Below are 17,377 nucleotides of genomic sequence, written 5' to 3'. Positions count from 1 at the left end.
CACCCCCCCCCACCCCGCGATATATGATATATCTCCTTTAATAAACAGGTTTACCAAAACCACTCCTGATGCTTCTTTCTTCCATGCAACGGCATGTGATTACAGCAACCAATTGGCATCCACTGCAGAGACTTTTTACATTTTACATTTTGAGCATTAAAAGTTTTATATATAAATATGAACGCTAAAATGCAGGCATGCTAGGACTTTCTGAAACTGTCTTAATGCTATATTTACGTATATGTTTGACTGGAATTCTTGATTAAAAAAAACTCCTTCTGCATTAGTACAGCCATTAATGCAGTATATGTAATGCATAATATATTCAAGATATATGACATTTAAAAATGATCACTCGCTGAATGACTCTAAGACTATAAAATATTCCAAGACTAAAAAAGAAATATCATCAGCTGTCTGGGAAAAGACAGTGGCAATAATTTCCCCAGCCAGAGACTTTAAGACATTGCAAAATGCTCCCAACTGCATCCAAAACATTTTATAATGGCTTAAAGCATACAGTGAAGAAAACAACTTAATACTGATGACTTTCTGTGGCCCTAGGTGGCTGAGACCTTGCGATCATACTTGACTGTCTTATAGCAGCTATCGGGGTTTGCCTTCAGGACTACGATTGCTTATTTTAGCACCTCAGCAGGATGCGTGCACTTTTAAACGAAGGGGAAAGCCTGTGAAAGAAGACATCACACTTAGCAGGAGCACCTTGCCCTTATGCACTGCCTGTTAGGAGCTTCAAGAAGACAAAGTCCTCGAAAATCTCAAGCAAAAGACAACATATTTAACACATATGCTTCCAGTTTTATTACAAAACTTTCTTCTTTACTTAAAGAATCCCATTAATTAAACCAATGTTCCAAGACATCGCAATGGTAACTCTTCTTACCCCTTTATCAAAACCAAGCTAAGGAAAAGTTCCTAGCTGGTGCCAAGATGGTTGAAATTGAAATAGAAAGGCTAACCAATCAGGATATCAAGTCTAAATTAGTCCCGACCTGAGCATTTAAAACCAAGTGTAGCAGAGTCATAGATCAGCTATGAAACATTTGCATTCAAACTGCCTCAAACTAATAGATACGAGAGAATAGATAATCAGGATGGAACCTGCTATACATTTCAGCCAGGTAGATTAGACACTTGGAAGTCTGATAAAATTGAGTTATACGGCATCCATTTTAGGACATCATCAGTCGTCAGGTGAAACGGCGTCCCGCCTCCTCACTCAGTCATCCGTCAATCATCAGCCGCAACTCCGTCCCCTGTCAGGAAAAACAATCGCCATCATCCATTAGTCACAACACCCTAATCCAAAAACTCCATCATCCCTCAGACGATTATCCTTCAGACGCAACTTCCTGCGGCATAGCAGAACCGACGCTGCACAGCATGTATAGCAGAGTCAAAACTGTGAAACTTGCCCGTGTACTACAGACACTACATGTGCTACAGAGTCTGTATAGTAGAGCTGACACTGAATAGCATTTATAGCAGAACCCGTATAGCACAGAGCGGACACTGATACGGCTCTGCTATATGGCAGGAAGTTTTTCGTCTGAGAGATGACGGAGTTCGGATGAGGGAGTTTTGGTTGACGGAGGAGGGAGTTGTGGCTGATGACTGACTGGAGATTGGTCTGAGGGAGGAGGCGGGACGCTGTTTTGCCTGACGTGGGACGGAGTTACGGCTGATAACTGATGATGTCCTAAAATGGACACCGTAGAGTTACACACAGTGCCATGGATCAGAAATCTATCCACCAAAGGTAAATCCATCAGTAAATTGTTGGTGAGAGGTTCATTTTGGGGTTTTGAACTAATATTTCAACCAATATTAATGCTGGACAATGTGGTCCATTGCCTCCTTCTGCCACCTCTACTACTACTAATAATAGCCCACCATTTAGCAAGGGAGAGTCTCTCACTTGCAGGACCTGATTTCCTCTTTTCAGCTTTTAAATAACTAACATAACGTAGTTAGGAATGGTCTAGTGGTCCAGCAGCCCCAGAAGCTGTTCTCCTAAGGGGAATGGTGTTATGGCAGTGGTAGTCACAGCCCAGTGCCACTCAAGATAGGGACCATTTGAATTAGGTGGCCATGAAGTCTTAGTCATTGAAACTGTGCTAAAAAGCAACACATCTACATATAGCATGTGGATGTGCAGCCATATCTTTCTTTCTAAATGTGTGATGATCTCTGATATACACCTGTAACAGAAGGCTGCAATATATCCCACTGTTCACTCCTGGCTCCAATGACATAACTGTCCAAACTGTCCACATATGGATCATCTATGTTAGGTAATGTTTTATTAATGGATTGGATAGATTAGCTCTTCCTGTCATCCTGGGCTCTCAGCTGAGCAGTGGTACTGCTGACAAAGCAAAATGTGTGTTGGGTGGCTGTCTGCACTACCACCCCTCTGAAGGAGAGAGATAATGTTCAGCCCCAGTAAGGTATGGTTATAGTTTCCATGACCAAGGCAAAAACATAGTGTGCCCCCAAGAAGGGTGGCATTATTAATGGGTACAAAGGGACTATAAATGGGGGACTTCTGTCAGTAATATTATGGGTACAATAGTGGAATCATTAATGAGAACACTTTGATGACAATAATAATGGAGAGCACTCTGAAGGCACTATTTAAGTGCATCTGTCACCTGCAAAATGGTATGATAAATGGCACCTTGGTCATAGAGTATTTGTGGTCTTGATGTGCAGTGTCCTTGGGCCTCAACACTTCTCCACTCTCACTCTCACATATCTCTTCTCCCTGAATCTCCACCCTCAGACTGTTTCATAGCTATACAGGGCTCAGCTTCCATCACCGAGCCCTGTTGAAATTCTACCCAAATGCCATCTTTGCAGATTCCGACGCATGTGCAGTGGCTGTGCTAAGTTCAACATCAACCTCACTCTCCGTGTGCACGCCAATCTACAACAACACATGCACAGGATATCAACAATGGCTCTGTAATCAAAGCTGAGCCCTGTCTGTCTATCCAAGAGGCTAGTGATTCAGAGCAGCGAGGCATTTCAGAGTGAAAATATATTGCAGCCTGAGGGCGCTGTGGACCCCAGGCTACATCCCTTTGACATTTTAAACATTAATAACAGTCTGTTAAAGTTAGAGCACAAGTAAAAGTTTCAATGCAGTCCTTATAGGGTACTCCATCCCTAGACATCTTATCCCCTATGTAAAGGATAGGGGATAAGATGTCTGATCGTGGGGGTCCCGCAGCTGGGACCCCCGCAATCTTTGTGCAGCATCCAGGGATGCCGGCGACGGGGGTCGTGACATCATGACCACACCCATTGTGACATCACACCACACCCTCTCAATGCAAGTCTATAGGAGGGGCCGTGGCGACCACCTCCCATAGACTTGCATTGAGGGGGCGTGGTGTGACATCACAAGGTGCGTGGTTGTGACATCACAACCCCTGCAGCCCGCTCCAAGCGTTCGGAACAAAATGTTCCGAACGATGGGGCAGCGGAGTACCCCTTTAAGTACTCCATGACAATAGGCATTCAGACAGGACTATTAATGAGAGTACTTTTGGGTCACTTTTAATTAAAGAAAAAAATTTCAGAACTTTAATATAGCCTACCTCTGACCTAGAGATGAATGAAGTTACAGTGATTCGATTTGTCACAAACTTCTCGGCTCGGCAGTTGCTGACTTTAGCCTGCATTAATTAGTTCAGCTTTAAAGGGGTAGTCCAGTGGTGAAAAACTTATCCCCTTTCCTAAGGATAGGGGATAAGTTTGAGATCGCGGGGGGGTCCGACCGCTGGGGCCCCCTGCGATCTCTCTGTACGGGGGCCAGGCTCTCCGGCCAGATAGCGGGTGTCAACCCCCGCACGAAGCAGCGGCCAGCACGCCCCCTCAATACATCTCTATGGCAGAGCAGGACATTGCCGAAGGCAGCGCTTCGGCTCTGCCATAGAGCCATAGAGTTGTATTGAGGGGGCGTGTCGGCCGCCGCTTCGTGCGGAGGTCGACTTGCCCCCTTCCCGCGGGCTGTCGGGGCTCCGTACAGGAGATCGCAGGGGGCCCCAGCGGTCGGACCCCCCGCGATCTGCAACTTATCCCCTATCTTTAGGATAGGGTATAAGTTGTTCACCACTGAGTCACCACTGGACTACTCATTTAAGGTGGATACAGTCCTAGGAGAGTCTCCAGCCCACCGAAGCACCTGAAAGCTGAACTAATTTATGCAGGCTAAAGTCCGCAACTGCTGAGCCGCGAGGAACGTGAATCGAATCACTGTAATTTCGCTCATCTCTACTCTGACCTACAGGATCTGTAATACTGAGCATTGAATGGTTATTTCTTTATATTAAAGAGATAGCCATTAAATTAAAATTATTGACTAATTTTAAGAAATTGCTTAAAAGCTATTACCAATTAGTGAAATATGTAGCTCTTAATTTAAACTATATATGTATATATAAAACCAGTGTAAATATATCTACCCTTGCAGCAGCTTAGATAAATCATAGCTAACATTCATTACCCTTAGAGTAAAAGTGAAGACAAGGGATCAATTTTCATTGTATTAGCTGCATGACGTTTTCATCCGAGCTTTTGGAATTACATCAGCTAACACGCATAGATTTTCTATAAAAGTGAAATACATACTTTGTCAGAGGACTGTATGACTAGTCACTTCTAGCTCTGGTATAATTTGCAGCCAACTATTTGGACAGGGAACAATACAAACAGCACAAAATGAATACTACTGACAGCATGAAATCATAGAGAAGGTGTCATCCACATTTCTTTATAATAAAAAAAAAAGTAACTCCACCGTGAATTCATTATTAGATTATTATTACCTTTCTCATTAATTATACATCAGTCATTACTAGATTATTATGCTCTTTAATACAATTTGCTATATAAGAGGCTAGCCCTTCTTTAAATGTTAAAATAGTATCAGCCATAATATCTCTTGGGGTAAAACTTTCCACAGTTTGGCTACTCTAACTGTAAAGAATCCTTTCCTATATTTATTTCTAAATCGCCTTTCCTCTACATAGAATAAATGTCCTATGGTCCTTTGCAGTGCCCATGCATGTAAATGAGATCATCTTGAGGGTAGGGTCACACATAGCGTATATGCTGCGTATTTCGAGCTGCATGAAATCCAACAGGCAATTGGAAATAAGTGGCATATTTTGCTAAAGGCAGACACACGTATTGTGCACAGTAAGATTTGGAGATGGGTTGAGCACGCTGAAGTGACTGGGATGCTCGGCCAGCCACTAAACCTCACACACATGGTTGCGGCGGAGAAGCCTGTCTATCTTAGCTGCAACCAGATCATCCAAGTCCAAATTTATTTTGGTTAAAGTGTACCTACCATTTCAACAAACTTAGTGACATGTCAGAAGTCTCTATCTGTGGGGGATCTGGGTGTTGGGAACCCCAACTGCTTACTAGAATAAAGAGGACGAAACATTTGGTTACACACATTGTGCCCCTTCATTTCTGCTGTGAAAAGCTAAAGGGATCAGTATATGGAACAACCAGAAGTCTCATAGACTTGCATTGTAACTTGTATACTGCTCATATTCGCTTCCCCAAGTGTGCAGCCTAGAGATGAAGTGGCACAACCCATGCAGCCAAGCCCTTGTGCCCCTTCATTCTTGTGATCAATGGGGTTCTAATCAGCCAGACCCACACAAATACAGCAGTCCCTCGAGTTACAATGATGACTGGTTCCAGGACGACCATTGTATGTTGAAACTATTGTATGTTGAGACCATAACTCTATGGAAAACTGTCATCAAAATAGAAAAAAGTGAGGATTAAAGAAACATAAGTAGATAACTAATACAGATAAAGAAAATCCTTACATATAAAAGTAAGAAAGATCTGCTGGGAGCTGTAATCACTGTCTATGTAGAGGACAGAAGCTTCTTCAGGGTCCTGTACAGTACACAGTGTCCTAAAAAAGTAACATGGAGCCACCCCCCACCTGGTGTCCAAAGGAGCAGCTAACCCTGGCACAGGTAAAGAGTACAGAACATGTAATACCTCCCTGTACTGTAGGGGGCGCTACCAGACAGCTAGTCAGTGTTCAGTAATACAGGGGTTTTACCAGTGAATGCCCATTCTGATTGGTTGGTTCTTCCAGCCATTGACATGTTTCGCAGATCTGGGCTGTCCGTAGCATTGTATGGAGAGTCTGGTGTCAAACTATAATTGTCCAGAAAAAAACATTATAATTTGAAAATATTGTAACCGAAGGCCATTGTTGAGGAATCACTGTACAAACTTCTGATATGTCACTATGACATTGTTGAAATAAGTGCTCTGAAATGAGTTATCCAGGAATAGATAACCAGAGCTAATTTCTTTCAAAAGCAGCTTCCCGTCTGTCTCTTGGTTGGGTGTGGTTCTGAAGCTGTTTCATTAAAATTAATGGAGCTAAGTTGTAATACAACACACAACCTGGGGACAGATGTGGAGCTGTTTGAAAGAAATTAGCTCTGTGTTTCTATTCCTGGATAACCCCTCTTAATATAAGATATATATATATGTAGCAGAAGATAGTCGCAGCACTCCAAAAATAGTGAAAAAAATAAGGTGGCTTTATTCCATATCAGAAATACAAGAACAATGTTTCGGCTGGCTGTGCAGCCTTTTTCAAGCAGCCGAAACGTTGCTCTTGTATTTCCGATATGGAATAAAGCCACCTTATTTTTTCACTATTATTGATATTAACCCCTTAACGACAATGGACGTAAATGTACGTCATGGTGCCGTGGTACTTAATGCACCATGACGTACATTTACGCTCCACCATGACCACGAGCACCGGGCCAGTGTTTGCATCATGCGCTGCAGGTCCTGGCTGCTATCAGCAGCCAAGGACCTGCCAGTAATGGTGACATCCGCGATCGCACGGATGTCTGCCATTAACCCCTCAGATGCCGTGATCAATACATATCACGGCATCTGCGGCAGTGCGGTACTTTAAATGGATGATCGGATCGCTCGCAGCGCTGCCGCGGGGATCTGATCATCCATAATGACGGATGGAGGTCCCTTCACCTGCCTCTGTCCGTCTCCCAGCATCTTCTGCTCTAGTCTGAGGTCAAGCAGATAACACTGATCAGTGCTATGCCCTATGCATACCACTGAACAGTATTAGCAATCAAATGATTGCTATAAATAGTCCCCTATGGGGACCATTAAAGTGTAAAAAAAAAAAAAGTTAAATAATGTAAAAAAAAAATATAAAAATGTATGTGAAAAATCCCCTCCCCCAATAAAAACGTAAATTATCCGTTTTTCCCATTTTATCCCCAAAGCGTAAAAAAAAAAATTAATAAGCATATTTGGAATCGCCACGTACGTAAAAGTCTAAACTATCAAAATATATTGTTAATTATCCCGTACGGTGAACAGCGTAAACGTAAAACAATTATAAATTCCAAAATTGCTGCATGTTTGTCACATTTTATTCCAAAAAAAATTATTAAAAATGTATAAAAAGTAAAACCTAAGCAAAAGTGGTACCGATAAAAACTACAGATCACGACGCAAAAAAAGAGCCCCGATACCGCCCCGTATATGGAAAAATTTGAAAGTTATAGGTGGTCACCATAGGGCAATATCAAACATACGGTACTAATTTTGTTGAAATAGTTTGAGATTTTTTTTAAGCGGTACAATTGTTGAAAAGCATACATCATGGGTATCATTTTAATCGTATTAACCCAAAGAATAAAGAAAACATGTCATTTTTACCATAAAGTGTACAGCGTGAAAACAAAACCTTCCAAAATTTGCTAAATTGCGGTTTTCTTTTCAATTTTTCCACATAAACAATATTTTTTGGGTTGCGCTGTACATTTTGTGGTAAAATAAGTGATGTCATTACAAAGTAAGATTGGTGATGCAAAAAACAAGCCCTCATATGGGTCTGTGGATGGAAATATAAAAGAGTTATGATTTTTAGAAGGCGAGGAGGAAAAATGAAAATGCAAAAATAAAATTGGCCTGGTCCTTAAAGGGGTATTCTGGGCAAAAACATTTTATCCCCTATCTAAAGGATAGGGGATAAGATGTATGATCGCCGGGGGCCCGCCACTGGGATCCCCTGCGATCTCCCTGCAGCACCCGCATTCTATGCGGGAGCTGCGTCTCCAGTTTCGGAAACCTCCGGGTTTCCGGGACTGTGGATGTGACATCACACCATGCCCCCTCCATTCAAGTCTATGGGAGGGGGCGTGACGGCCATCACGCCCCCAAAAATGTTTTTGCCCGGAATACCCCTCTAAGGTGAAAATGGGTTTGGTCCTTAAGGGGTTAAAACCCATATGACATTTTTTTGTCCTTGCTGGCAGTTTATCTAGGTCTTTCAGTAATATTTTTATATATTACAAGTCAAACTGGGTTTTAAGTATATTTCAAGGTTTGCATAAACAGCATAGAATGGTGCTTTATAGTATATTCCATCCACAAGGTTATTAATAAAGCAAATAAAAAGCAATTGTTTTATATGAATGTCCAAATAAGTTTAATATTCTTCACTGATTAATTTGTTAATATATCTATATGGTTGTTGGCACTCTGCTATGCTGATACACTGCACAGATTTAGGCTACCTGTAGTCGCCACTAGAGAGCGCATAGCAGCTGACTGCATACTGTATTATTATTGAGTTTAATGCATACTCCAGTGTTTCCCAACGAGGGTGCCTCCAGCTGTTCCAAAATTGCAACTCCCAGCATGCCCGAACAGCCTTGCTCAATTTATCTATTTGTCTGTAAAAAAAAAAATACAAACAAAAAAAATTCTTATATTTGTTCATTCCCCATCCCAAAACAATGAATATGAAGTCCTTAAAAAGTTGTGTACACTGTAAAACGATACTAATGAAAAACTACAGTTTGCCCCGCAAAAAAACAAGCCTTCGTCGGCAGAGAAAAAAATGGTTCTCAAAATTCTCTTATGGCTGTCAAAATTTGGCAACATACAAAAAAAATTACTGTATAAAAAAAATGATTTTATAAGTAAAACATAAAAATAAAAAAATTGTATATTTGCTACCACCACAATTATTATCGGTCCACCCAATAAGGCAACGTTCATACACCATAGAAAGGGGAGGCGCAAAATAAAAAATCAGCCAATGGCTGGAAAATAGTCCGAAAGTAAAATAAAAAATTTTTTTTTTACGGTGTGTGAACATGACCTAAAGTTAACACGTCAATTATACTGAATGCTGTAAAACAATAAACCGAAAAAACTATTCTAAGGCTAAGTTTCCATATTTTTTTTTTAACCTTTTTTGCACTCCCAAGAAGCATATTTTTTTTTTTTGGTGGATTTTAGCAGCAATTACAGGTTAAAACAATCTCAGGTTTCAGTACAATAATGGTAATTTAGGGATGCCGGAAAGGCTGGAGGAGATATTGGAGGAACGCAGTCCAACAGCTTGTGAAAATATTTATGCCATTTTTTTGATCCAATGGGGGGACATTTATCATTGGCTTTACACCACTATTATGTTTTATATGTCCTCGCAAATTTTGCGCAATTGCATTTTGTACACAATTTTTTGTGCACATTTTTCAGTAGAACATCTTTCAAAGACGTCTACTGTTTGGTGCACCGTACCCCACTTTTTGCAGTGGAGCTGTATTTATTATTTTGCGCAAATTAAATTTAGAAGTGTTTTTTCTGCGCAAAGCCTACTTTTTTTGCGCAAACATACACCACCTAATAGTACACGTACAAAAGTGTCAGATGCCAGAGCACAAAGCTTAAACCAATCTCTGTAGCTCACTGGTTTCTATAATTGCACATAATTTATCAAGTCTTGTGCACCTTTTTGGTAAATTTTGAGCAACTGTGCAAACAATACACCAAGCAAACAGGGGTAAAATCTATACTACCTCACACCAACATTGATAAATGTCCCTTATAGTGTTCAATGGGATAGACATGCCAAGATTTCTTGAAAAAAAAATAAATGCCATCATCATAACATGCTGACATTTTTGAAAACTGACACAAATAAGTAAAAAAAAAAAAAAAACAAAGGAAGGAAAATTCTATATGGCATTTCATAAAATCCCTATTGACTTGTAGCTAACATCTGGCTGTGTGGCTGTTGTGTCCTTTTAGGGGCTTTTTTGCAAAAAAAAAAAAAAAAAAAAGTTACAGCTGTAAAACAAAAATAGAGAAACAGAAACATGGTCGCACATCCACAATTTGTATTTTGATCTAATTGCTTCTCAACATAATTTCAAAAACTAACAGGTTGTTATTATACCTTTTGATCAAAAAGTACAAGCCCACTCGCCACGTCAAGGCCACCTAGTCAGAGTGAGTCCCTAACACTGGCGTAGCACCCAGCGGCGACCACTACCTCCGCGACACGATGGCCAGACAGCCCCACTGCTGCTCGACCAAGCCCCAGGCTTCGGGCCACACCACCCCACAGACAAAGCATCACAGAAACAATGACCGCCACCGAGCACTACACCAGTGTGAACACCTACCATGTGCTCCCTGCCAGAGGGCTGGGGGAATGTGATCAAAATGCAAAATGTATACTAACAACCTGTTAGTTTTTGAAATTATGCTGAGAAGCAAGTGGATCAAAGTGTAACAAATTGTGGACGTGCGGCCATGTTTCTCTATTTTTGTTTTTAAAAAGTTGCAGCTATCGTAACATGGGGACAAAAAAAATATCTTTCTTTGGTAGAGTCACACATTGCGTATACACATCATATTTCACTTTTAATCTGCTTCGCAGCATGAAATACACTGCTTATTCTCCTATGAGCAGAAACATAGGGCTTCTCCGTGGCAGTCCTGTGTGTGCAATAATGTTTGGAGGTGGGGCCAGCCCGCCAACATGACTGTCACGTGATGGACCCGCCCCCAAACCTCACTGTGCACAGATGGCTGCCACGGGAAAGCCCTGTCTGTCTGCTCATAGGAGTATAAGCAGCTTATGTCCTGCTGCAAAGTGGATTTCTTGCATTGTGAAATCTGACAGTCACGCTCTGTAGCTGGAGCGCATGCGCCAACGGTCTATGCAGCTCTTACGTCATAATGACGTGAGAGCTGTGTTTACTGACTGTGCTCTGCTAATCTAGCAGTGCGCATTCGCTCCAGCTACAGAGCGGAACTCTCACATGTCTGGGGACTTCACATTAGTGGGACATTGAGTTGCAGAAGATGATTATGCAAATTGAGGGTCCAGCAGTAAAAGGAGACGGACAGTGGCAGGGGTGGACAGCCGGCAGGGCCCCACCACCAATGCACAAGTAACTGAATACAGCATCTGAACTTCGCCAGACAATACCACAGGAACAACTGGACCAAATTTAGTAAGTGACACCTCTTTGAACTCCTGGTCACCCACGCTAAGTGACCCCTTTTTGGACTCCTGGTCACCCATGCTATAACCCTGTGTAGTGAGTTTAGTGTGGGTGATCAGGGTGACAATTTTCCTGTTAAGTGTTTTTATTTTGCATAGGAGTAAAAAAATGCTTTAAAAACTATATAAATTCAGTATCACCACCGTACTGCATTATTTACGCTGTATAGCAAAAGTGGCACAAAAATCAAAACATAAACAATAAAGTTCTTCCAAAGAAGAATTATCACAGTTTAATCAAAAAACTATATGGAACTCAAAAAAAATAAGGCCACTAAAAGAAATACAACTCATCCTGCAAAAAACAAGCCTTAACAAGACAACGTACATTTATAGCATGTAACATATTACATAAAGAAAAAATTTCAGCTACATTTTTTATTTTATTTTTCAAAGCTCCTCTACCTTTTTTAATTTCGTCATCTGAATGGCAGGATAATTTTAATTTGCATGCAGTCGAACAGTGAACAAATGATGTTTAGTGAGAATGTTACTTTTCTGCAAAATATTTTTCAATTACCCCGTTTTACAGCCAGCTAATTCACAATTTTTACGCTGAGGCAGAACATTTTTACCTTCGGATTTGTGAAACTCTAAATGACTGACTGTAAATACTGTTATTTGTTATGTGCTACAAAAATGAGCTAGTTGAGCAGCAGACAGAATCTATTTATAATTTGCAGAAAACTGGCAACCAGTTGTACAAGATAGACTAATGGAAATGTCATTTAAAATGACAATACATTTAACTGTTTGAAGGATGGGACTGGGATCAGGCATGCTGCATTGTGCTTGTCAGATAAAGACGAGGAAAAATTAGCCTTCTGTGTACTTTCGGAAAATACAAAATGCCAGAAAGTATATTCTGAACCTTTACAATAATTATCTGTAGCGACGGGAAGCAAATAGCCTAATATTATTATGTGACATGTGCTGAGGTTCCAAAAACAACATAATATTTCTATGTGGCGTTACATATGGCAATTGCAACTTTTGGTGAGTTCTGTTAATGTTGTCTTTTTTTTATTTCATACTATGGAGTCCAATGGAGGTTAGAGCTGTAGAACATTTGAATAGTCAGATCCAAAAACATTTGATATGTGGTTACTGATGAAAATGAAAGACCTTTTGTAATATGGTTGCTTACATTTTTTCAAATATTTAATAAAGAAAACAGTCCCTGAAAATCCCATCACTAGGGGTCCCCATAATTACTGGGACACTAGCCAGTCCTGTAATAGCATCAGCTTGTCCATAAGTCATAGACAAGAGATGAGCCATGGAAAGGCTGCATGAGCAGAAACACCAATCACCTCCCACCACCACAAGGAGGGACACGCATCCTTCCCCTTAGAGGATTTCTAACACTGTGAGCAAATGAGAAGAGGTATTTGTATAATAAATATAGGTGATAGAGGTATACACATGAGATGTACATGATCGGGATTAGGTAACATATTGCTTAAAGGGATTTCCAAGCACTTTGATACAGGTTACAAATATGTAATATAAACACCAATAAGAAGTGCGCCAAATAAAATGCAGTGTGCATGACTACATTACAGAAGTATATGGTATAGCTATATGTAACATATACAGTAGCTACGGTATACCGTATACTTCCATATGCTCCTAGTTGTAGTTCGTGCTTTTTTATTTTATGCAAAAGGGGGTAAATACTCTCCTTGCGGAGACACCATAACTGGCGTTTGGAGCTTTAAAGGCCATTAGCACTCTACTAGGCATTCTGGGAAATGTAATAGGCAAAGCAGCTCAATCACACAACCTTTTCAGGTAGCATTCCCTAAACATCAGCTTTAAAGTAAGTGGAGTATAACGCTGATGTTTAGGGAATCCTACCTGAAAAGGCGATAAAGCTTATGTTTAGGGAATGCTACCTTAAAGGGGTACAAACTGTTCCAAACTATGACATCATAGCCCCGCACCCTTCATGACATCACGCCCGGCCCCCTCAATGTAAGTCTATGGGAGGGGGCGTGATGGCTGTTATGCCCCCTCCCATAGACTTGCATTGAGGGGGCATGACATAATGAGGGGGCGGGGCTATGACATCACAAGCTCCAGGTGCCAGCTCCAGCATTCGGAACAGTTTGTTCCAAATGCTGAGCAGTGGAGTACCCCTTTAAAAGGCAGAGTGATTAAGCTGCTTTGCCTATTCCATTTTATTTTATGTAATTCAATAAAGATTTATCGTATTTATTGGGGTATACCACGCACCGGCCTATAACACGCACCCTCATTTTACCAAGGATATTTGGGTAAAAAAATAGTTTTTTACCCAAATATCCTTGGTAAAATGAGGGTGCATGTGTGTGCATGTGTATACCCCGATACACTGTTTCTGACCCCGCAGAAGCCCCCAGGAAATGACGCAAGAGACGCCGGAGCCAGAAGCAGCACAGACCCGACCCCGGGAACAGGTAATTATAAAACCGGGGATGGGGGAGGCAATGGGGCAGTGGCGGCGGCGGTCTCTGGACCCCAGGATAGGCAGGGGCAGAGAATCGGGCAGCAACGGCAGGTCTCTGGACCTGCAAAAGCCGCTGCAGTTCATTGATTTAAAGCACCCACTTTAAATCATTGAACTGCAGCGGCTTATCGCCGTATAACACGCAGATAGACTTTAGGCTAAAAATTTTAGCCAAAAAATAATACGGTAAATACGGTAAGTATTTTTTCATTATGTTTGGTGTGCTTCCTATTGGTGTTTATGGTTTAAGACTGGCACTCCATACAATCAGTTATTGGGCCCTGATTAGGAGTCATAAATATGACTAAATCTCAGCACCTCCAGCGATCAGCTGACTGAAGGAGCAAGTGTCATGTCCTTTTCATCATAGCTTAGGCCCATTAAGTAAGACCTTGACCGATCTGATATTGATGGCCTACACCAAAGTCTTGTATGATATATGAGGGGTTTGGGAGTGTTCATTGCCAGGAGATCAGTAGTCTTTACAGGTTAAAGGGGTTGTCTAAGGATGGAAATATTTTAAGAAAGGGCCTGGGGCTGCAAAAAAAAGAATTAGTAGTCCAAAATATGAGAATATTACTGTATATGGAAGCCTCACACATCAAGGTATTCACAGACAGAGCGTTTTGGGATATTTCTAGAATGGGCCCCGAGTGCTGCTAAAATAAGTAGCCCAAAATAGAAAATACTGTACAGATGCTGTATATTATACATATCTACTCACAAAGTTTTATATGAGTGTCTAATAAAGGGACTGATCCAGCCCCTTGGATGCGTTGTCCATTTTCTACAAAGAAACTACTGACACCGTAAAGGATACCTTGGTGTGTGGCACTTCGATATACCATGATCTTCTTCTGTATTGGACTTCTGGCTAAATCCTTTGCCTTAATCAGGCTACAAAGATGAAGGAGGGTCCAACCACTGCATTCTGTTCAGTTCTAAGAGCTTTGAGGTGTTTTGCCTGGTTATACACATCCACTTCAGTTAAGGCTGCATTCACACCACGTTATTGCAATACAGTTCCCGTATGAGGTTTTTGATGAAAAACTGATTCCTCAAAACCATACTAAACTGTATCAAAACGTGTGTACAAATTTTAACTTAATTTAAAATTGATTTCCGGTTGCATCCATTTTTAAGAAAAAAACATATGTTTTTAACTTTTTACTCCATTATGAATAAAGTGTCACTTGTTTGATTGAGATTCCAAGAAAAAAACTGCAAAGTCAAAAACCGTATGGTGCAAACCAGATGGAACCGTACGCACATAGGGTTCTCTATGGTTCCCATTGACTCCCATGTTAAAAAATAAAATGTATATGGTTTCAATACGGTTTTTCACCCAGACCAAAAACCGTGGTAGGCTAAGGTTTTGGGTACGGGGAAAAAACGGACAAAACAGTACAAGACGCAAAGCGGATGCAACCGGATGCATCGTTTGGCATATGGTTTTCAATGGAGAGTCAATGCATACGGTTTTCAAATTGAAAACGTATACGGGAACTGTATTGCAAAAAATGTGGTGTGAATGAACCCTAAGCCTGATTCTTACATTGTGTTCTGCAACCTGTTTTACTGTTGTTCACTGGGTATAACTCTATTGGCTCACCGTGCCTCCTTTTGTGCCTTTTTGTGCAAAATAAAGAATAAAGCATACTCATCTGCCCCAATCCCCACCACTGCAGTCCTGCCTGATCTCCTGATCTCCAGTGCTCTTGGATTCTTTCTGCTCCCTGCGATTTTGTAACCATGCAGGAACTGTCTGCTTAGTCAATCACTGGCTAAGGCAGTCACCACTGGAGCCATTGACTTGGTAAGTGGGCAGTTTTGGCTTACGTGTTCTTCTTCCTCACCTTCTGCAGAACAAGTTGTACTTTTTACAGGCATCCATTATTTTACCATTACACAAGTCCAATCACAGCAGGCATCAAGGCCTAGTTCAGGCCTTGAGCTGCCCTGACAACCGGTCGGCACTCGCCTCTGCCAATCAAACAGATAGATTCATTGCAGTATTTAAACAGTTAAAAGACTGGCATCAGAGTGATATCCAGTGTTGGTCATTACAGGTGGTTGTCAGCTGCAGATAGCAGCTGTCGCCCTCCAAGTATCGTGTGGGTCCACCTCTGAAGCACATGCCATACATGAGCAGACCCATGGCGTATATGTATAATATGGGATAATAAGGGGTTAATTATATTAATTATAAAGCCATTAATGGTGAAATAAATGTCTAGCTGTCATCTGGTATTTACTTTTACTACCTACTGGGTAAACATTTTACTGTAAAGAATCCTTTCCTATACTAATGTTTATTATGTCTTGTCTCCATCTTGTCATGACCGACTCAGGGGGGACAGGGACAGTGAGCCCTAAACTGACCCTAAAAACACTCTCGCTGCCTACTTGCCCAAACACCCTATGCGGTGATTAGACAACTTGTAACCGGTCCCTGCCTGCGCTAAAGTGCAGTGGAGTAAAAACAAATAACATACATATTTGGTCACAGGCCAGAAATAGAAAGGGAAAAACTACCAGACAACCAGATATACAAGACAGGATAAAAATACAAAACGGGTAGAATATAGTGTATAAACAAACAGTCATAAACCAGATATCAGATAAACAGCAGACATGATAAAATTAACAAGACTAGGTATGAAACAGGAATACAGCAGAATCCAAGAAATGCCGGGGATGGACGGAAGGACAGAGCTAAAACACAAAACTGATCAAGTTACATAGGAAACTGTTCACACTGGGACACAGAAAAAACGGGACCCTCCACTCCAAAAAAGGAGTAGCCATTATAATAAAGCCAAATAGACTACTGGCCAGCAGGCACACTCACCAGTGTGATCAGGATGCTGACCCAGTAGGAATCAGAAATATAATACATGAAACTTCATAAACACGGATACAAGAAAACCAAACTTTATAACGTAGAGGAACTCAGGTCAGGATACTAGAAAGGGTATTACTCAAGATACAAAACAGGATATATTTCAAAACCAAACTACACCAAGAGGAGGAACAGGACAGGATTCTACAGTGTGAACACAAACCAAGCAGAACAGACATACATCCTAAAACCGGCAAATGTAACAGACTAATAACTACAATGAGCATGCCATTTAACCATGGCTAAAAACCCAGATAAAATCACAGGATAAATACAAGGTAAATGCTCAAGCAAAAATAGCAGCAATATAGAACAAACAGACAAAGAGTATTGCACCAACAACTTCATAGCAGCATGTATGCACAAACAGACATCATAATAGCAACAGGTCAATCACCTAGACTGAGCTGGAGATATATATAGACACACCCACACTGCCATTGGGTGAAAGGCCTTGAGCTTTAACTATTCCCTAGCTGGGGGGAACATCAAACTGTTCAGCCATAACCTAAATCCAATGGCCGTGTCTGAACATAAACCAAGACAGACATTACAC

At 41.1% G+C, this 17,377-nt stretch overlaps 1 protein-coding gene across 6 annotated transcripts in view; it reads right to left on the bottom strand.

The window, feature by feature from the left end:
• LOC130283237 (cytosolic carboxypeptidase 6-like) overlaps positions 1-17,377 on the bottom strand; it is a 1,802,518-nt gene that overhangs the window by 1,768,546 nt on the left and 16,595 nt on the right. The window contains exon 2 of one of the 6 annotated variants that reach the window (XM_056532454.1): positions 4,660-4,715. The exons of the other annotated variants lie outside the window; for them this stretch is intronic. The gene's annotated coding sequence lies outside the window, so the exon portion shown is untranslated. The remainder of the gene's footprint in view (positions 1-4,659; positions 4,716-17,377) is intronic. 6 annotated transcript variants of the gene reach the window in all.

This window comes from Hyla sarda, chromosome 7, assembly GCF_029499605.1.
Source record: "Hyla sarda isolate aHylSar1 chromosome 7, aHylSar1.hap1, whole genome shotgun sequence".
In the NCBI taxonomy this organism is placed as follows: Eukaryota; Metazoa; Chordata; class Amphibia; order Anura; family Hylidae; genus Hyla; species Hyla sarda.
The sequence above is the reverse complement of the archived record's forward strand: the minus strand, read 5'-3'. Positions and strand labels throughout refer to the sequence as shown.